At 38.9% G+C, this 20,479-nt stretch overlaps 1 long non-coding RNA gene across 1 annotated transcript in view; it reads right to left on the bottom strand.

Annotated features, from left to right (window-relative positions):
• Positions 1–270: 270 nt before the first annotated feature.
• The window catches only part of LOC139436554 (uncharacterized), a 70,836-nt gene continuing 50,627 nt past the window's right edge, over positions 271–20,479 (bottom strand). Inside the window, exons 2-3 of the long non-coding RNA XR_011645890.1 lie at positions 791–852; positions 271–320 (exon numbers count right to left, since the gene is read on the bottom strand). This is a non-coding gene — a long non-coding RNA (uncharacterized lncRNA). The remainder of the gene's footprint in view (positions 321–790; positions 853–20,479) is intronic.

The raw sequence follows: 20,479 nt of genomic DNA on the forward strand, positions 1-20,479 counted from the left end.
ATATACTCAGATATACAATAACATGATGTAGACTTGTTCATTGACATCCCTTAACTCCAATTCAAACAAGTCCATACCATGAAGTGGAACGCAGTTGCTTCCAGGGACTGCAGAAATGTTCAAATTCTTACACTTGAGATCAGTTTCTCTCACCACACCCCAATTCTTACTCTCACATGGAATCAGGAATTACACCAGTTCTCCCCACTAAAACCATCAAGGAAAAACCAATGGGATTCATTTAGATTTCCATCCTTTTCTATCCTCAGCCTGTGAGAGATCCCCAAATACACACCTTTTTCTCTTGTTCTTGAGGCCACCTGTAATGAAAGAGAGGAGAACATATGAGGATCATATCATGCTGTATACTGTTTACACAGGTCTTTTGCTTCCTTAATTACTCTAGAAAATCAGATGAGAAACCATGATTGAGTCAAAGAACACAAAAGCAAGAGTAGAGGACACCATTTGAAAAGATGCACAATTTCCTACAAGTTATTTCTTTCTCTTCCTTTTGGTAGGCAATTCCAAAATTATTAATCCAAAGAGGAAAATTTGTCACTGAGGAAAAGGTCTTCTATCTTTGAGTCTCCCACCTGAAGCCACCAAAACTGAAGCCTCTCTGTCACCAGGTATCTGTTGGTTAGAGAGTCTACCCATGCCCACTACCCCCAATCAGACAGTACCTGAATTCTATTACCTACATAATCAGGTTTTCAAATCTGAACTTGATTGAAAAAGAAACCTAGAAAGCAACACATCAATTTCAAACAAAGAAAGGAAGCCTTACCTTGGTCTTATATGGATTCTACACATCTGCCCTGGAATTAGGAAGTTCCTCCAATGGATCACCTGTGGAAGATGGGAAGATACAGAGTAACTATCAGTATATTAGAGATGCACCTTGTGAATTACTCAGGTAACAATGCTTGACTCTTACAATGTGTTTCTATTTATGGATGTTTATCAAACAAAAATTGACCTACTGGGCTATCCACTGTGCAAATTTTATTTCTCTTTTATCTATATATATTATGTTTTCTCATTGTGGAAACTGCCTAAGTACTTGGTTATCTATCAATTGCTATGAGTTAATTGAACTAATTTTCTGAATATCACTGTGTATTGAAAGACTATTCACTGCACAGTGGAGAAAATGTCCTCTATTTTCCCAATACTTACCATTATGGAGGACAATGGATAGGTGAAAGCATTGATATATAACTATATAAAAATGGAAATTTTAGATTAACCCACAAGGATAAAAGCAAATGTGCATGTTGGTTCATAAATTGATATTTAGAAATTCAAGTTTTTATAGTTTTGGAAAACTAATTATGTGAATGGAAGGAACAGACCCCACATATACTGAGTTATATACACATTTCAAGATGAATAGAAGTTGAAAAGTATGTTAAAAACAAACTTTCAGACTTCTCATCATGTGAAATATCTCCCTTTTGATCACTACAATTCCAGATTTACTACATAATCTGAAATAAATAATTGACTAGATCCTTCCTTGGTAAAAAAAATATTATCAGAATAGACATGGCCATGAGGTAGAGAGTGAAAGATACAGAAAATCATAAGAAATACTAAATTTCTCTAAAGGGAGATTCATTTTAAGGCAATAAGCTTGACAGAAGGACCTAATATATATATTCAAGAGTAAGAGAAAAGTATAAAACACATATAAAAGTCTGTAGAGCAAATTGGAGAAGATGAACTAAAAAAAGAAAAGAATATTTTGTGAAAAAAAATAACCATATTTAGGGGGATTGGGTTAATTAAGTAGGTCAATGATCATATCTCTCAAGCAGCAATTGAGATTTCCCATCTCTGTGAACCATAGGAATGAATGTGGGAGCTTTTCCACCTGCTACCAACTTCAAATCTCACTGGGCACAGAGTGACTGTTAGAACCATGAGCCATATATGTATCATAAGATAACCATGCCAACTGGTCATAGCAGAATTTTCAGAGTGAATGTATTCTCCATATTGCGAGGTCCAACTGCTGCTCTGTGACCATTTTCCTTGCCACCAGCAATGAATGTGTACTACTGTTTTTCCACATCCTCTCCAATACTTGCTATTTTCAGTTTTGTTTTTTATAACAGTCATTCTAGTAGGTGTTAAATGGTATCTTATTTTGGTTTTGAGTAACATATCCTAATATTAATGATGGTGAACCTCTTTTCACCTGCTTTCTGGAAATTTATATGTCCTCTTTGAAGGACATATAAGTCTTTCTCCAATTTTTTAATTGGGTTGTTTTTCACTGCTTGTTGAGCTTTAGGGTTCTTTATAAATTCTAGATATAAAACCCTTATTGGATATATGGTTTACAAATATTTTCTATCCTGGAATTAGTTGACTTTTTGTCTTTGTGATAAAGTCATTTTAGGCACAAAAGTTTTAAAACTTGATGAGGTCTCATTCATCTATTTTCTGTTGCTATGTGTGCTTTTGGTATAAATTCTAAGAAACCATTTCCTAACACAAGATGGTGAAGGCCATCTTTATGTTTTCTTCTACAAGTTTAATGTTTCTAGCTCTTCTAAGACTTTATAGATTTTCAGTTAATTTGTGTATATGATATGAGATAGGGGTCTTCCATCACTCTTTTGCATATGGATATCCAGTTTTCCAGCATCATTATTGAGGCTATTCTTTCCACCATTGAGTGGACTTGCAAGACTTGTCAAAAATCAATATGACATACATGTGAGGATCTATTTCTGAAATCATGCAGTCCAATTGAAGAACCACATGCTCATAGGCATGTATTAGTTTAATTACTTGATCTTCTGAGATTCACAAAAGAACATCAAGCTCTTACAGATTTTAAGAGCACACAATTGCATGCCAACAAATTAGAAAACTAGATGGAATAGATACATTCCTAGAAACACATGAGCAACCTACAGTGACTCTAAAAAAGGTAGTCTCGACAGAGCAGTTACAAGTAAAGAGGTGAAATCCACATCAAAAACCTCCAATCAGAGAATGATTTGAAAAAGCTCTCCACAGAAGACAAGCATAGTAGGGCCAGAAGGACCTTGAAAAGATGCTCAACACCATTTACCTTTAGGAAAATGTGAATTGAAACCACAGTGAGATACCTTTTCACATCCACTAAAATGGTTGCTATTAAAAACAGAAAATAACATGTAGAGAGGATGAGGATAAATAGGAACACTCAAGGCCAGTGTCAATGTCAAATCGTGTAGTGGCTATGGAAGAGAGACTGGGGATTCCTGAGAGATCTAAGTATAGAACTACCATATGACCTGGCAATTCCACCACTAGATATATACCCTAAAGAAATGAAAGCAGGGTCATGAAAAGATGTTTGTACACCAGTGTTCATAAGGCCATTATCCAGAATTGTGAAAAGAGGGAAGGAACTCAAAGTATCAATCAACTAATGAATAGATAAGCAAAACATGGTATACACACATACACACACACACACACGCATACAGACATACAATGCAATATTATTTAGTCATAAAAAGGAGTGGAATTATCCCCATTATGCAAGCGTGGTTCCAAAAAAAGAAAATCTGTTAATATAATACACCATACTGGCAAAAAGAAGGGAACAAAATGATCCTCTCAATTTATGTGGAAAAGGCATGTGACAAAATCCTGTTTCTTTTCCTCATAAAATCACTTAGAAAAGTAAGAATAAAAGGAAATGCCCTCTACATGAGAATGAACACTGTGGCAGTTTGAAATAATCAATGGACCTCCCAAGTGTCATTATGTTTGTAAACCCCCGAAAGACATTATTTTGTAAATGGGCCTGTTCCTCTGAGTGTAACCCATGTTGATTGCCTTAGATTCACCACAGAGGTCTTTAACTAAATTACCTGTTAAGATTTGGAGTTGTCCTGAATGACACTGCAACGACAGATACAGACCATTATATATCCTGCCAAAACCTACAGAATTGTGTGGGAGAGAATATAACTTACAATGTAAACTCTAATCCATGTTTAGTGGCAATGCTCCAAAGTGTGTTCACCAATTGCAATGAATGTACCACACTAATGAAAGAAGTTCATGAGAGGAAAAGTGGGAGGGGTGGGGAGTCAGGCATATGGGAATCCCTTCTATTTTTTTTAAGAAACATTTTATGTAATCTTACGTATCTTTTAAAAATAAATAAAAATATATTTTTAAAACTTACCTGTGAAATGTGGGCTTTGATTCAACCAAGTCAGGAGGATGTGACTCATGTTTGAGTACCCACCCCCTTGATATAAAAGGACTCTTACTCAAGACAACACACAGGAAGAGAGAAGAAGACAAGGAAGAGAGAACTTTGTCTGTTCTGGAGCCCTGAGGAGAGATGAGTCATTTGCCTGGTTGTTTGCCCAGAGAGACAAGGCCTATGCCAGCATAAAGCTGAGATTGGAAGAAACTGGGCTGGCAGTCTTAAGAGGAAGAAAGAAGGAGGCAGAGAACACCCACCATCTTGTCTCAGCACATGGCAATTGACTTTGGTTGGAAAGCAGCCATGAGCTGGAATCGGTATGGCCTTATAAGTGTAAGTTTTTACCACAAATAATTACTCTTTATAAAAGCCAAAAGATTTTTGGTACTTTGCTTCAGCACCCCTTTAGCTGACTAATATAGGCATACAGGAAACAAACCACTGCAAACATCATACTGAATGGTGAAAGATCGAAAGCTTTCCTTCTAAGATCTGGAGCAAAACAAGGATGCCTGCTGTCATCACTGCTCTTCAGCATTGTACTGAACATTCTAGCTAGAGCAAGAAGAGAAGACAAATAAATAAAAGTTATCCATATTGGAAAGGAAGAAGTAACATTTTCACTATTTGCAAACCGCAAGATTCCATGTATAGAAAGCCTCATAAATCTACAACAAAGATACTAACTAGAGCAAGAAAGAAATTGAGCAAAGTGATGTCCTATGAGATAAACACCCACAAATCTGTAATATTTATGAACGATTGTAATGAGCGTTTCAAGGAGGAAATGAAGAAAAATATCCATTTCCAATTACAATTAAATCAAATATCTCAGAATAAATAGAGCTGCGGTTGTAAAGAATTTATGTATGGGAACTACAAAACTGTGCAAACAGAAATCGAAGACCTAAAAAAGGGAAAGCCATTGCATGCTCACGGATTGGAAGGCTAAATATTGCCAAGATATCAACTCTACCAAAAATGAATGATAGATTCAATGCAATCCCAATGAAAATTGCAAAAAACAGCTTTGCAGAAATGGAAGACAATCATCAAATTTATTTGGAAGGATATGCTATCCTGAAAAGTCACAACCATCATGAAAGACTGAGTTGGAGGATACACCTTTCTTGACTTGAAACTTATTACAAAGCAGCAGTGGTCATAAAAATATGGTCCTGGCATAAGAATAAATATATAGATCAATGGAATCAAAGTGAGAGTTCAGAAATTGACCTTCACTTTTATGGCCAAATGATTTTTCCCAAGGATGCCAGGTACCCTAAATAGGGAAATAATGGTCTCTTCAGAACTGGGCATCCATATGTAAAAGTATGATAGAAGACAACTATCTCATATCATACACAAAAATTAACTGAAATGTATAAAGACTTAAAAGAACTAGGAACAATGGACACAACCAATCCAATGTCCACATAGAAGAGGTGGCATTATATTGGGAAAAGTGGACATGGTGGACGATGGGTATGGGGAAGGGCAGGAAGAGATGAGAGGTGGGGGCGTATTTGGGACGTGGAGCTGCCCTGGATGGCGCCTCGGGGGTGATCACCGGACATTGTGGATCCTCACAGGGCTCACTGGATGGAATGGAGGAGAGTATGGGCCATGATGTGGACCATTGTCTTTGTGGTGCAGACTTGCCCAAAGATGTACTTACCAAATCCAATGGATGTGTCATGATGATGGGAACGAGTGTTGTTGGGGGGGGAGAGGGGGGTGGGGGGGTGGGGTTGAATGGGACCTCACATATATATTTTTAATGTAATATTATTACAAAGTCAATAAAAATAAATAAATAAAAAGAAATAAAAAAAAATTTAAAAAAAAAGAACTAGGAACATAAACTTTGTAGAAGAAAACTTAAGAAGATCTTCAGAACCATGTGTTGGGCAATATTTAGTTTTGTTTTTTAAAAATATTTTTTTATTATTATCATTCTTATTTTAAATATACATAGACCACACAAATTGTTGCATTAAAAAAATAAAGGTTCCCATATACTGCATTCCACACACACACACACCCCACTCCTTCCAATCGACAACTCCTTTCATTAGGGCGGTACATTCATTGCATTTGAAGAGCACATTCTGGAGCATTGCTACACTGCATGGATTATAGTTTATTTTGTAGTTTGCACTCACTCCCAGTCCATTCCGTGGGTTATGGCAGGTTATATTATGCCTGCATCTGTCCCTGCAATATTATTGAGGGGAACTCCCATGTCCTGAAAATGCCCCAATATCACACCACTTTTCCCCCCGCCCCTACCTTTGGCAACTCCCATGGCCACTGTCTTCACATCAATGAAATAATTTAATTCTTCCAATGCTAGAGTCATGACAATTCTGTAGGAGAATACCAGTAAATCCATTTTATTTTTTTCCTGCATCCTGAGGACCCTGGGATGGCCATGTCCACTCCAACTTAAGTCAAAAGGGGGCTTAGATCCCACATGGCTGATGGATGGAATTCTCCTGCTTGCATTTGTAGACTCTCTTGGTTCCCTGGTGCAGTGGTTGACTATCCTCACCTCCCTGTTAGTTGACACGGGCAAGTCCAATGAACAGGAGAGTAGGTGTTGCAACTCTTCTGAGGCTCATGACCCAGCTGGCATATAGACAGTCCAGAGATTCAAGTCTCCTGAGCATACACCAAACCCAGCACCTATCACAGGTAAGGGAAAAGTGACAGAAGAAGCATGCATAGAGAGGTCACATCTGAATCCAACTCCACATTCAGGAGCACAAATTCCACTGACAAGGCAGTGAACTCCAGAGCCATCTGTCATGATCAGAGGACCTGGGTGTGTCTGTATCCCTCAGAAAGACCCTTCCCTGGGGTTGTACCTACTTTGGCTGTCTCCAAGATCCTGCTGAGATGAGCATAAGTGCAACCCCTCTGAAGACCTCCCAACTCATTTTGAAGTCTCTTTGCCATATAAACGCATTTGTCTTTACCACTTACCCATTTTGTTCAAGGTTTTTTTCTAGGTGCATCACCAGCAGGTGTTGGTAGTAATACCTCAGCACCAGGGAGTCTCATGCCGAGAGTCATATCCCACACTGGGGGAAAGGTAATGCACTTACATGCTGAGTTTGGCTTAGAGAGTGGCCACATTTGAGCAATATGGAGGCTCTTGGGATGTAACTCTTAGGCCCCCTACAGTTTAGGCCTACTTGTAATTTAAAGCACTTAGGCCCATAAACATAGTCATCAGTTTCAAGGGCCTATCACTGGACCATCCTTCTTCACTGGTCTTTGCCCTTGTACTTGGGTTTTGTTGCTGCTCTAGTGGGGAGTGAGGCAGAGTTTCCCAGAATGAGAACTCAGCACTCCCTCAGTTGTTGGAAACTCTGAAGTGAGGTATCATTGATTGGGAATGCAAGGGTGGGAGGGAGTTCTCCAGGGCAATGTCTTCTTAGGATTTACACCCAAAGCAAAAGCAACAAAAGAAAAACAAATAAGTGAGACCTAAACAAAATTATAAACCTTTGTGCCTAAAATACCTTTATAATGAAAGCAAAAGCAATCTAATTCTATGGAAGACTCTATGGGGTACCATATATCCAATGAGGGTTTTCTATCTAGAAAATATAAAGAATCGTGAAGGTCAACATATATAGAATGAAAGACAACCCAATTAAAAAATGGACAAAGCTACTGTCAATTGCACAGTGGAGTGGGCATCGCCATGCCAGAGTCCTCAGGATTGGGAAATGAAATATGGCCTAGAGTGGACTTACTGGTATTCTACTACAGAATTATTGTGGCTCTAGCAATGGAAGAAATTATATCACTGATGTGGAGACAGTGGCCACTGGAGTTGCTGAAGGCAGTGACAGGGAAAAGGAGGCATATTATGGGGGCGTCTTGGAGACTTGGAGTTGACCTGAATGATATTGCAGGCACAGATGCAGGGCATTATATACCCTGCCATAACCCACTGAATGGACTGGGAGAGAGTGAAAACTACAATGTAAACTATAATCCATGCTGTGTAGCAATGCTCCAAAAGGTAGTCATCAAATGCAATGAATGTACACCACTAATGAAAGAAGTTGTTGATGTGGGAAAGTGGGGGTTGTGGGCAGTGGGGCATATGGGAATCTCCTTCATTTTTTAATGGAATGTTTTGTGTGATGTACATATCTTTGAAAAATAAACAAAATATTGCATCTGAGGCTGTGTGGAATCTCTCCTGAGTTATTTATGGTAGACTGAATCAAAATAAATGTTTCTAACAGTAAAAAAATGAAACTAAAAATACATTTTGAAACATGGGCAAAAGTCTTGGATATGTCTCCAAAGGGTAAAAAATGGCAAGAAAGCACATAAAAAGATGCTCACTGTCATTGCTATGATGGATATGCAATTCAAAACCAAAATGAGATATCATAACATACCCACTAGAATGGCTCTTATTAAGACATGGAAAATAACAAGTACTGGAGAGGATGTGGAGAAATAGAAACACCCAGTCATTGCTGGTGGCAAAGGAAAATGACCACACAGCAGCAGTTGGGCCTTGCAATATGGAGAAGGCATTCACTCTGAAAATTCTGTGATGACTGGTCACCATGGTTACTTCATGAGGCACATCTGCCTCACAGTTCTGTCACTCTGTGCCCAGAGAGATTTGAAGTTGGTGGCAGATGGAAAAGCTCCCAGCTTCATTCATACAGCTCATAGAGATGGGAAATCTCAATTGCTGCTCAAGGGGTGTGAACATACTGACCTACTTAATCTAGTTAGTACCCCTCAAATTGGCTAGTTATTTTTCAACAAAGTATTCTCCTCATTCGTTTCTAATTTCCCCTCTCTAATTCATCCTACAACATTTCAGATGAGCTTTATACTTGTCTCTTACTACTTCATTCATATTTTAGATCCTTCTATCAAGCTGGTTGCCTTAAAATGAATCTCCCATTAGAAAAATTTAGTATTTCTTTTAATGTTCTGTACCCTTCCATCTTCTTAGCTCCATGTCTGTTTTGATGCTTTTTTTACTCAGCAAGGGCCAAGTAAATTATTTATTTCAGAATTTGGAGTTAAAATGGATGGCTAGACATTAGAAGTGAGGCATTTCATAAGACCAAGTGTCCTAAAGTTGGTTTTTAACATGCTTTACCATTTCTATGCGTCCTGAAATGCATACATAACAGTATGTTTAAGGAACCCATTGCTTCCATTCATATAACTAGTTTTCCAAAGCTAGTTATAAGAACTTGAGTTTCTACATGTCAGTTTATGAACCAATATGCACCTTTCCTTTTCTCCTTGGGGTTTATCCAAAATTTTCATTTGACAAACTTACTTATTGATGCTTTCACTTACCCACTGCCTTCCCTAATGGTAAGCATGGGGAAAATACTGTAATTTTTTTGTCCACCACCAATAAGCAGCATATCTTTCAACACACAGCAACAGATAGAAAAATAGGAAAATTAATTCATAGACATTGATAGATAAGCAAGTGCTTTGACACTTCCCCACACAGAGAAAAAAGATAATGTATATAGATGAGAAGAGAAATAATATTTATGTAGTCAGTGGCCCAGTAGCAGCCCAGTTCAGGTTTGGTATAACCAACATCCATAAAGAGAAGCATCAAGAGTCAAGCAATCTTCCCAGAATAATTCATGAGATGTATTCCTGATATACTGAGAGTTACTCTGTGTCTTCCCACCTCCCACAGGTGACCCATCAGAGGAACTCCCTAATGCCAGGGCAGATGAGGAGAACCCATCTAACACAAAGGTAGGGTTGACTTTCTTTATTTAAAATAAATGTGTTGGTTTCTTGGTTTCTTTCTTTTGCAATCAAATTCAAATTTGAAAAATTCATCATGTAGAGTATAGAATTTAGGTACTGTCTGCTTGGGGGTAAGCAGGAATGGGTAGACTCTCTTACCAACAGACAGCTGGTGCCAGAGGGCCTTCAACATTGGTGGTGTCAGTTGGGAGACTATGTATAAGACCCCCTGCCTTAGTGGCATTTTTTTTCTCCTTAGATCAATAATTTTGTAATTGTCTGCCAAAAAGGAATAGAAAGAAATACATTCTGGGAGGGTCCGCACCTTTTCTAATGGTGTCCTCTACTTTGCTTTTTTGTTCTTTGACTTAACAGTGGATTCCCATCTGGTTTTCTACAGCAACTAAGAGAGCAAAAGACCTGTGTAAACAATACCCAGCCTAATCCGATTCTCACATGCTTTCTTTTCCTTCATTACAGGTAGCCTCAAGAACAAGAGAACAAGGTGTGTATTCTGGAATCACTGAATGGTTGAGGATAGAAAATAATAGAAACCTAGATGAGTAGGTGGGCTTTCCATGATGGCTTAGGTGGGGATAATTGGGATAATTCCCAATTCCTGGTGGGAGTGAGAATCGGGGATGGCATGAGAGAAACCGATCTCAAGGGAAAGAACCTTGATCATGTTTCTTCAACTTTGATCATGTTTCTGGAAGCTGCTGGGTTGCCCTTGGGTAGTGTGGATCAGTATTGATTGTAGTTGAGGTATGTTGATGAGTAAGTCTGTGTTGTGTAACTGTGAATCTGAAGTGTGTATGTCTGTGTGCTTGTATTTATTCATACTAGACAGTGTTCCTGTTTACACAGGTAAATCAACATTGTCAACTCTACCAAGAAAATAATTCCTTCTGAGCAGTGCACAGTTTACATACAGTAACTTATTAAATCCTCATCACAGCCATATGTCATGCATGTATTTAAAATACCAACACCTCAGCTGGAATACAGAGGCACAGAGACACATGTCAACAATCTCACTAGAGCCTAGGACTTATTGCCACGTTCTGTGCCCAGGCATGAGGCTCCAATATTGAAACTGACCCTGCATTTAAAGCTCAGACATGGGGATATCAATGTACATGGGAAATTTGGACAACATTAGCATCTATGCATGTACTTGAAGTTTTCAAGCCACCGAGTTTTCAACCACTGCTCATCATTATAAGATTTTGCCAGTGTCACATAACCCAGATTACCTCTCAAATTACCGTACTGCTAATTTCACATGATTTGTCCAGTCACATATCTGAGAGTTCAAAGTCACTATGTAGGGAAACAAAGTCAATATCTCTTAGATTTGGGTCACTCATCATTACCTGGCCAGTATCTGATTAAAATCGGGAGATTCTTTTAGTGTATTTGCTAACATTATTGCCAGTAGCCCAAGAAATGTGCCAGTCTTGCAAGCCATGAGTTGTATGTACAGCAGAAGGTAAGAACTCAAAATTTCCCTTGGTTGTTAGCCCAGGTCACCCTTATTGAACTGTCTTGTGCGCCTGGTTAGAGATCCTCTGTGCTCAACCCATGCCTATCTCCTTAATGAAATCTCCAGTGTGGGCTGCTTAGTGCCATTGTAGATCAGGCACCAGCTCATTCATGAATACACACATGGAATAAAAGAGGAACTTGTTATTATGTAGTATTTACATAATCTACAATTTCTATAAATATAAAAAAAATTTTAAGTTGAGAAGGAAAACACAATAGCAAAAGGAGTAGTTATCTTAAATGTTAGGATTTCAACATTTTAAATTTCAAAAGTGGACTTCCTATATATCAACAGATCACTGAATAAATACACAAAATACTGTGCCCAGAATTCAATAATCTAGACCCTAAATAAACTGTAAACTTCCATAAAAGGGACAACAAATGGAGAGGCAGCATAAATGGGTCTGCAGAAGGTGAAATGGTTTTAAAGGTAGTTAAGCTGTGCTTCAAAACAGATGGTATTATGGGCTGCAGGCTGTGTCAGAATGAACACATTACTATTTATGCATCTGTAGATTTACCATCTGTAAGACACTTTAGGAATCCTTAGCTGGAAATCCAAGGAATCTGCTTCTCATTTGTTCCTGAACCTTTCCATTATTTCCTTCCTTCCTTCCTCCCTCCCTCCCTCCCTCCCTCCCTCCCTCCCTCCCTCCCTTCCTTCCTGTCCCTCGCTCCCTCCTTCCCCCCTTCCCTCCTGTCCCTCGCTCCCTCCCTCCTTCTTTCATTCCCTCCTGTAATCAACGTTGTCACTAATGACTCACTATCTTCTTTCTGTTTTATATCAAATATTGATTTTCTTTGGTTTTTTTTTTTCATAGCAACTCACTTAAGACTTTTAAGGTACTTCAGTGGTTATGAAGCATGACTATATAAATAAAATAAATGCTTAACTTAAATGGAAGGATTCCTTTTAACAGCCTTTTGCATTAGTGAACTATCTTCACAGAAAACTTTTGCCAGGTTTTGAAGTACATCACAGAATTGATTTCTTTGCATGGTTTGTTTGTAGTATTACTTATAATACTATACCCTGTATGACAAAAATGTATTCAAAGTACAGATACATGTTATTTCATATTTTTGCCGGGAAACAAATGCAATGAAAACTTTAACTTGAATATCTCATTCTCCAAGATATTAAAAGGCAAAAAAAAAAAAAAAAAAAAAGGGAGAACTAAAAGTTTTGATATTTGTCTCCTGTCAAATCATCCACAGTACAGATTCTTTTGCAGAAGGTGTCACCTATACAATATGTCAATTGCATTGATGTACAGAAGGGATAATTGTATCCTGGATGCTCTGGGTGCCTCTTAAATGTGACAGAATGACCTGGGTATAAAGATGAACACCAAGAATGGGTGCACACATGGAGAAACTCACCCATGATGCTGTGGGAAGGGCGCTGTTACAATTCACCTGGAAAACAGTGTTCTGGTATGGATTAGAGGCATGTGCACCTGTGACCCAGCAGTCCCTGTCCTTGCTCTATATAATCTAAGGGCCATGAGTGAGGCATGAATGTGATGTCCACACAAAGGCCTGCAAAGACTCATTTGCAACAGTTTGATCCTGAGTAGTCATTCAGGGAAGCAATACAGTGTATAAAATGTAGAAGGAATACACTTATTGTGCTATGTCCTAATGTGATATTAGTTGGCATTCCAAATAGTGAATGTTGATTCACACAGCAACAGCTTGGAATTCCCACAATATTCAGATATAACATTCAGCCATACTCAAAAGAGTCTATACTGTGTGCTTCCATTGATAGGGTGTGAAAAAGAGAGAACTCTAAATTATGGTGATCATGGTCAGAATAGTGGTAATTGCTGGGGGCTACTGACAGGAAGTAGCAAATGATAGGCTCCAGGGGCTGGACACGTTCTGAGTGTAGGTCAGGGTGTCCATAACACGTGTGTTTATATGAACCACCAAGCCCTGTGAAGTGCATTTGTGTACTTCACAATCATTACAATAAGCATTAATGTTTAGAAAAAAGAAATACAAAAAGTAAGCGTGCCCACAAAGTAATCTCTAGGTCCCAGTGGCTTCCTATGTTTACCACACAATATTCATAAAGACATAATGCCAAAGGGGAACACACTTGCAAAGAATAGATAGAGGGACACTTTTTCATGAAATCAAGAGAATCTCGATACCAAACTCCAGAAAGACAAAGATGGGAAAGGGAAATTACAGAGAACATTCTTCTGAATACATATAGTGCAATGCATGGAAAACATCTGCATTTTGGACCAGAGATTACAAAGGAAAGTACCTGGGATTTCCTGGCAGGATTTCTGTGGGACGATAGCAGAGGATGCAGGTTTCTGAGGGCAGCCTGGGAGAGCGAGTAGAAGGGAAATCCCTTAATTGATCAGAGTGTGGGACCCAAAGGAATCCAGGCCCGGGTTGCTGAGGAAATCCCTAGATGGGGATTCTAAGCTATGTCTAGGGATGGGACTCTCTCCTTCCTCACTGCTTATTCAGGCTTCACTGGTTGAAGGGAGCTAGTGCTTTGCAGAGCTGTCCTGGGCAGTTATTTGTGAAAATCCTGGGTTCTGAGCCACCATGGTAGCCAAGCTGATGACTGGTAATCAGGAGTGGTTAGCTGACCCCCAGGAAGTCTTGCACAAGGCAGCTGATGGTGTGAATAGTTTGGGGTAGGATGTCCACAAGAGTCCCTGGTCCTTCAGGGGAACTTCATTTGGGGGAATCTGAGTCATATTCTGCATCAGAGAATTAACTTTTAGGTAGACAGTAGGGTGAGGATTTGAGCCATTCTCTTCCCTGGAATCAAGTACTTGGCTGGCCTTTGTCCACAGCTCCTGGGAGGGAACTTGGAACCCCTGGAATTTGTCAAGTTGGGGTAGTGCTTACATTTCCTGACCCAAATCCTTCACTCAGCAATGTTGTGAACACACAGGACTGATTTGGGGGTGACAGGATATTGCACATATTCTCCAGGAGCTCTAAAGCATCACACCCATGTAGGGCTGAAAGTCAGTGTCACACCTCCTGAGCCATCAAGGCTCAGGACAAGCCACCCTCTCTGGAGGAAAGCACTAGTAGAATACTTGTTTATTCCTCCCAACTTTTAACAATTGAACTCTAAGTCTTTTATGACATATTGGGCATTTTTCTTAAGGATTTGCTTGCATTTACTCATTTTCAGTTTCACAATATGCACAATTAAGTAGATCTTATTAAAGTTTTCAAATGACAGTGCTGAAAACTGAACCCAGAAAATTTACAAGATATAACCTGGCTTGGGTGGCCTCTAAATGGTATTTGAACCCAGTTGAGCTGACACTAGCACACATGCTTTGGTCACTGTGCTTTGCTGCTTTCCTATGCTGTCTCATCTACATAAAGGCATCCCACATCTGTCTATTGAGTGTCTAAAGTGAACAACACAAAACTACAACATCTTTTGAAACCAAAATTAGACCCAGTGGGATCTTCTGGGAAGCTCCTTAATAAGAGGATGATAGTTCAAACTCTAAATAATTCATTAAAGATTTCCTATGCTCAACTGTCAATAACATGTCAACTGATATTTCTGTTGTGAATGCGTTCCCAGGTTCATGTCTCAAGTATAAAAAAGGAAAATGTGCTACTCAATCCAAAAAGTCTACTACCTGCCATTCCCAGTCTGTCAGAGGTCGCAAAATCACCATGTGGCCAAGGAAGAGGAAGGGCCATCAAATACCCACAAGCAACTCTTCTTCTTTGGAAGGTACAGTGGAATTGCAATCATTGTATTGCCTCAGTAATGTTGCCTGTAGTTTATTTAGTGTCCCCTACTGAGGAAACACCTATACAAAGGCTAAGACACCATCTTTTTTTAAATTCATGTTTGACAACTTTATTAATCATGTTAGTAGACAGCAACACAACCACATAATGAAAGATGCACTGACAAATGTTGGTTTGTGTTTGCTGGTAAACCGCATTTCAAGGTAATGTTTGGTCATTAATCTATTTATGAACTTTAGCTGAAAGAGTTGACTTCAAAAAAGTGCTGTGAGATTGTTACAAAAATGATATAAATTGTTAGAGGAGTTTTAGATTCACATAAAAATTGTGCAGAGAGTACAAAAAGTTCCTACATGTTTCCCTGCCATCCTTCCAGTGCATACCCAGCACTGTTTCCCCTGTTGACCACTCTCATTATTATGGATGTGTGTACAATTAAAGGGACAGTACCAGTACATGGTTTTGGAGAATCATGCTTCTTATCTACCCCTCTGTGCATTTTCACAAAGGCATATTGTCATGTAACTCCCATGACAAAAATTCAGGTGTTTTATTGTGTCCCACAAATTACATTCAGAAATCCTTGGTAACTGTGTGTGGTGGACTCATTTGGAAATAATGTATTTGCAGATGTGATTAAGATGAGGTCTATTGAATTAAGGGTGGGTGTTAATATTCTATGACTAGAGCACTTTTAAGAAGGTAAGAGACAGAGGAGAAAGCTGTGTGAAGATGGATCAACACTGGGAGAAGGAGGCCACGTGAAGATGGAAGAAGAGACTGGAGTTGTGCTGCCATAAGCCAGGGCACCTGGAGCCACCTGAAGCTGGAAGAGTCAAGGAATGATTCCTGGCTAGGCTCCTCAGAGAGACAGAGAGTGGTGCTATGGATACAATAATTTTGGAGTTTTTGTCCCTAGATATCTGTGAGGGAATAAGTTTCTGTTCTCAGCCCACCCAATTTGTGGCAATTTACTATGGAAACACTAAGAAACTAACTAGATTTGGTACTGGGAAGTGGTGTGTTGCCTTAATAGATACATGGAGAGGTCTCATAGAGGCTTCACATCAAAATATTGCTTCTGAACACAGGCATGGGTGAAGTTGACCCACATGTTTCCAAGTTGTGTGCAGCCAGTGAGACTTCCCATTGAGGCCCCAGACATCAAAGATAACAAACAGAACTCAGCACTCTGCACTCCCCAGATTTCCAAATATGTAAAAAAAAAAAAGGAAATCGTTGTTGTATTCAATAATTTCGGAGAGTAGCCTTTTTGCATAAGATAACTACAAAAAATAATGTAGACAATTAAAAATATATGAAAAACTGTATATTGAAATTTGACTGACTTTCCCTCCATTTTCTGTACTCTTCTAGGTTCTGTCGTTAAGTACCAACTGTTAAACTTTTGCACATCCTTTCAGATTTACTAATTGAAAATTCATGTGAAAGTGACACTGTACCACAACTTTTCTAAGGGCTTTACCTGTAGTACTCACATGTTCTTCATTTTTAAAGAAGTTTTAGATTACATGAAAGTTATTTGTAAATATAAGGATTCCCATATACCCCACCTCATCTGCTCACATTTTACACATTTAACAACATATTTCATTATTGCGATATATTTTTACAATTGATGAACAAATATGGAAGCATTGTTACTAACCACGGTCTATAGTTTGCATTAGAGTTTACACTATGCCCTGCACAATTTTACAGGTTTTGACAAAATGTACACTGGCCTGTATCTGTCATCACAATGCCATGTGGAACAATTCCAATATGCCAAAAATGCCCCATGTTACACCTATTCTTCCCTGTGCTTCCACAGAAGCTGCGGTGATCACTGTCCTACATCAATGTGGAAAGGACTTCTAGTCCTAGAGTAATAATAAGTCTACTTTGGTCCATATTTACATTTTCCTCTTATGGGTGTTCATTTCTCAATCTTGAGGATTGTGGAATGCTTATGCCCATGCTAGTTCTGATTAAGATGGGTTTAAGGTCCTATGGGGTAGATGGAGGAAACACTTTTGCTTGCAGTGCTAGATACTCTCTGTCTTTGGGGATGGGTGTTGTCCATCATCCTTCTTTTGTTACTTATCCTGGGTGAATCTGAGGAACTGGAGAGTAGGTGTTGGCTGCAACTCTGCTGAGATTCAGGGCCCCACTGGCATATGAACACACTGCAGATTTAAGTCTCTGGGACATATATCTAATGGATATAGTGATAAGTATAGGTTCAAATATATGGGCAGAAAAACCGTGTGTAGGAAATGAGCCTAACTCTGATACACCGGGGAGATTGGCTATCATATATTCTATGGTAAGGCCCACCCATGTGGTGCCGATTTCCTGAGTTTGGCTGAAAGGCCTCAAGTGTCCAGATGTCCCTAGAGCCCACAGCAGCACCCCTGCTTGAAGCATTGTTTTCTATGGCAGTCATTGAGATCGTCCTGAGATGTGCAGAACACTCATGTCCTTGCATGTATCAATTATTCGTTGAAAGAAACTGGCTGTGAATCAGCAGTGATGGTCATTTGTATGGAGCCTTCCATATCATGAGGGGTACTATATTCATTTTCCAGGGCTGCCATACAAAGTACCAAAATCTTGACCACATAATAACAAACTAAAAGAATAAGACCTAGAAATGTATTCTTCTACAGCTCTGGAGTGCAGAAGTCTGGAGTCAATGTGTCACAGCACCATGCTCCCTCTGGAGGCCCTAGGGGAAGAGTTCTCCTTTGGTTTTCCCTCTCTTTTGGTGGAGGATGGCAATCTTTAGTGATCCATGGCATGTAGCTGCATGAGTTCAGCCTCTGCCTGCACATTCATATAGCCTTCTCCCTTTGCTGTTTCTTTCTGTGTCCCTTCTCATTTTACAGGGACACAAGCTGACCAGATGAGAGCTTGGGAAAGGTATTACATGCCTTTTTCTACATCAATGTGCTCTCTGGCCAGGGAAATGTTTCATGTTTCTGGGGAGGTCTAATTTTATTTCTTTCCCCCTTTTGAGTTCCTGAAAACTTTGTTGCAAATGCTTTGGTATTTACATTTTTTTCTGACACCTTTTCATTTTTCTTTCTTTGAGAATTACTCAAAGAATTGGAACTTTATGATAAACACTTAGTGTCTTACACATAAAATTATTTTCTCATTTACTTCAAGTGTCATTTGAAAATTACCCATTTCCTAGATGCCTTAATCACTGTTTCAGTCATCGTGTGGGCACTGCACAGGAGCACTCCCTGATAAAATATTGGTCAGTGTCTTATTATACCTCTCCTAAACAGTCCTCTCCCAGTCCTTTCTCCATCCCTCCTTTCTCCACTCCACCCCACACAAACATACACTCCACCCCACAGCAAAGAAATATATTCCCATTTAGATGCTGCCAACATTGGGGTCACTGTAAAGGTCTCCTAATTCTTCACTCAGAACTCTGTTCAAAGTTAAGTTATGGTTCATTCCATGACTTGGCAAATATATCAATTGAGACACTTAAGGTAAAAAATAATCCAAAGTGATGTTTTTATGCATTTTGGGACAAAGGACTTCATAATAAATAAGACCACTGTCATTTGTAATTGCTGTTCCTCTCACTTGACTGGGTCTCTGTTAACAGTCAGGAAACTCTTTCATTCGGAAGAACAGTCATTCAGAAGAACAGTCATTCAGAATGAACAGTTCTTCATTCAGAAGAACAGTCTGCCAGCTTTGTCAGATTCATTCAAAAGGGAGATGATACATAAATAACGTGGCTGTTGTTAAGCAAAGCAGGTAAACTTGGAGTGTGGACTCCTGGGTTGGAAAATAGCTGAGTCTTGAGTAGATGTATCTTGAAAGAATGTATGCAAATTGATAATAAGCACAAGAAGTGATACTCAATATAATTAATCCTCAATGAAATACCAATCAAAACCACAATGAGGTGCCCCTTATATCCAGTAGGATAGCTAATGTTTTTAAGAGAAAATAAAATGAAAAATAAATATAAGTGAGGCTGTGAATCAACTGGAAGGCCCATACAATGGTGGAAGGAATGTAAAATGGATCAGCCACATTAGGAAATAGTTTGGTGATCCCTCATTGAGATAAACACAGGATTACCATGGGATCAGCAATCTAACACCTAGGTCTATATATAAAAAGAGTTTAACTTAAAAAGAGGGACACAAATAGGTATTTGAAAACTCAGTGTTTGTTGCAGCATCATTCAGAATGGCCAAAAGTTTCAAACCACCCATGTGTCCATCAATATGGGAATCAGTAAAAAAAAAAAAAAGCATATCTACAGAATGGGCCACACAAAGTAAAGAAGTTCTGATGCACCTTACTATATGCATGATACTTAAAAACATTATACTGATGAAATAAGGAAGATATGAAAGAAAGATAGTGTATCGATGTACTTTTTTGAAATATAAGAAGAAAATTCAGAGAAAGAAAAGGAGATTAGACTTCATTACCAGGGGCTAGGGAGATAGGAGATTAGGCTTATTGGTTAATGGTTATAGAGTTTCTGTTTCAGGTAATGAGAAAATTTTGGAATTGAATGTTTGATGGGATGATAACACAACATTGGACATGTAAATAATTGATGACAGTAAATTAACTGTATAGATAAAAATGGGTAAACTGGCAAATTTTACGTTATATAGATGTTAACTTGTTGAAAAATTTTAAAAACCCAGTAGAACAGATGAGAAATTCAAAGTCAACAAAGATCTGTGAGGGTGAAGCAGTATCTCATGATGTCAATGAAATTCTGGCAATTTTGCTAGATTTCAGAATGGGTCAGATAAAAGTTGAAGCCATGTCACTGTATCATATTGTACATTTTAGTACCACTTGTTCATGAGCTATTTCACATTGATTTAGACTCTCTTTAGCTACAATACCAAGGACCCTATTTCTGATGCCCATGATTTCCTCTCTTTGGTCTCCTTCTTCCACGAAGTGTGTCTGGGTAACTCCACAGTCCATGTTTCCTGACCACCTGGACCTGCACTTTGTAAGCCCCTGTCTGAGTCAAGCAAAGATCCCTGAATAATATCAGCCATAGCCCACTGTACTGACTGTTACTCTGTGTCCCACTAGCTCCCCTGGAAGACCTGGTGGAGGACCCTCTTCATGACAGGGAGGATGAAGTGGTCC

The sequence above is a fragment of the Dasypus novemcinctus genome, chromosome 15 (assembly GCF_030445035.2).
Source record: "Dasypus novemcinctus isolate mDasNov1 chromosome 15, mDasNov1.1.hap2, whole genome shotgun sequence".
Lineage (NCBI taxonomy): Eukaryota > Metazoa > Chordata > Mammalia > Cingulata > Dasypodidae > Dasypus > Dasypus novemcinctus.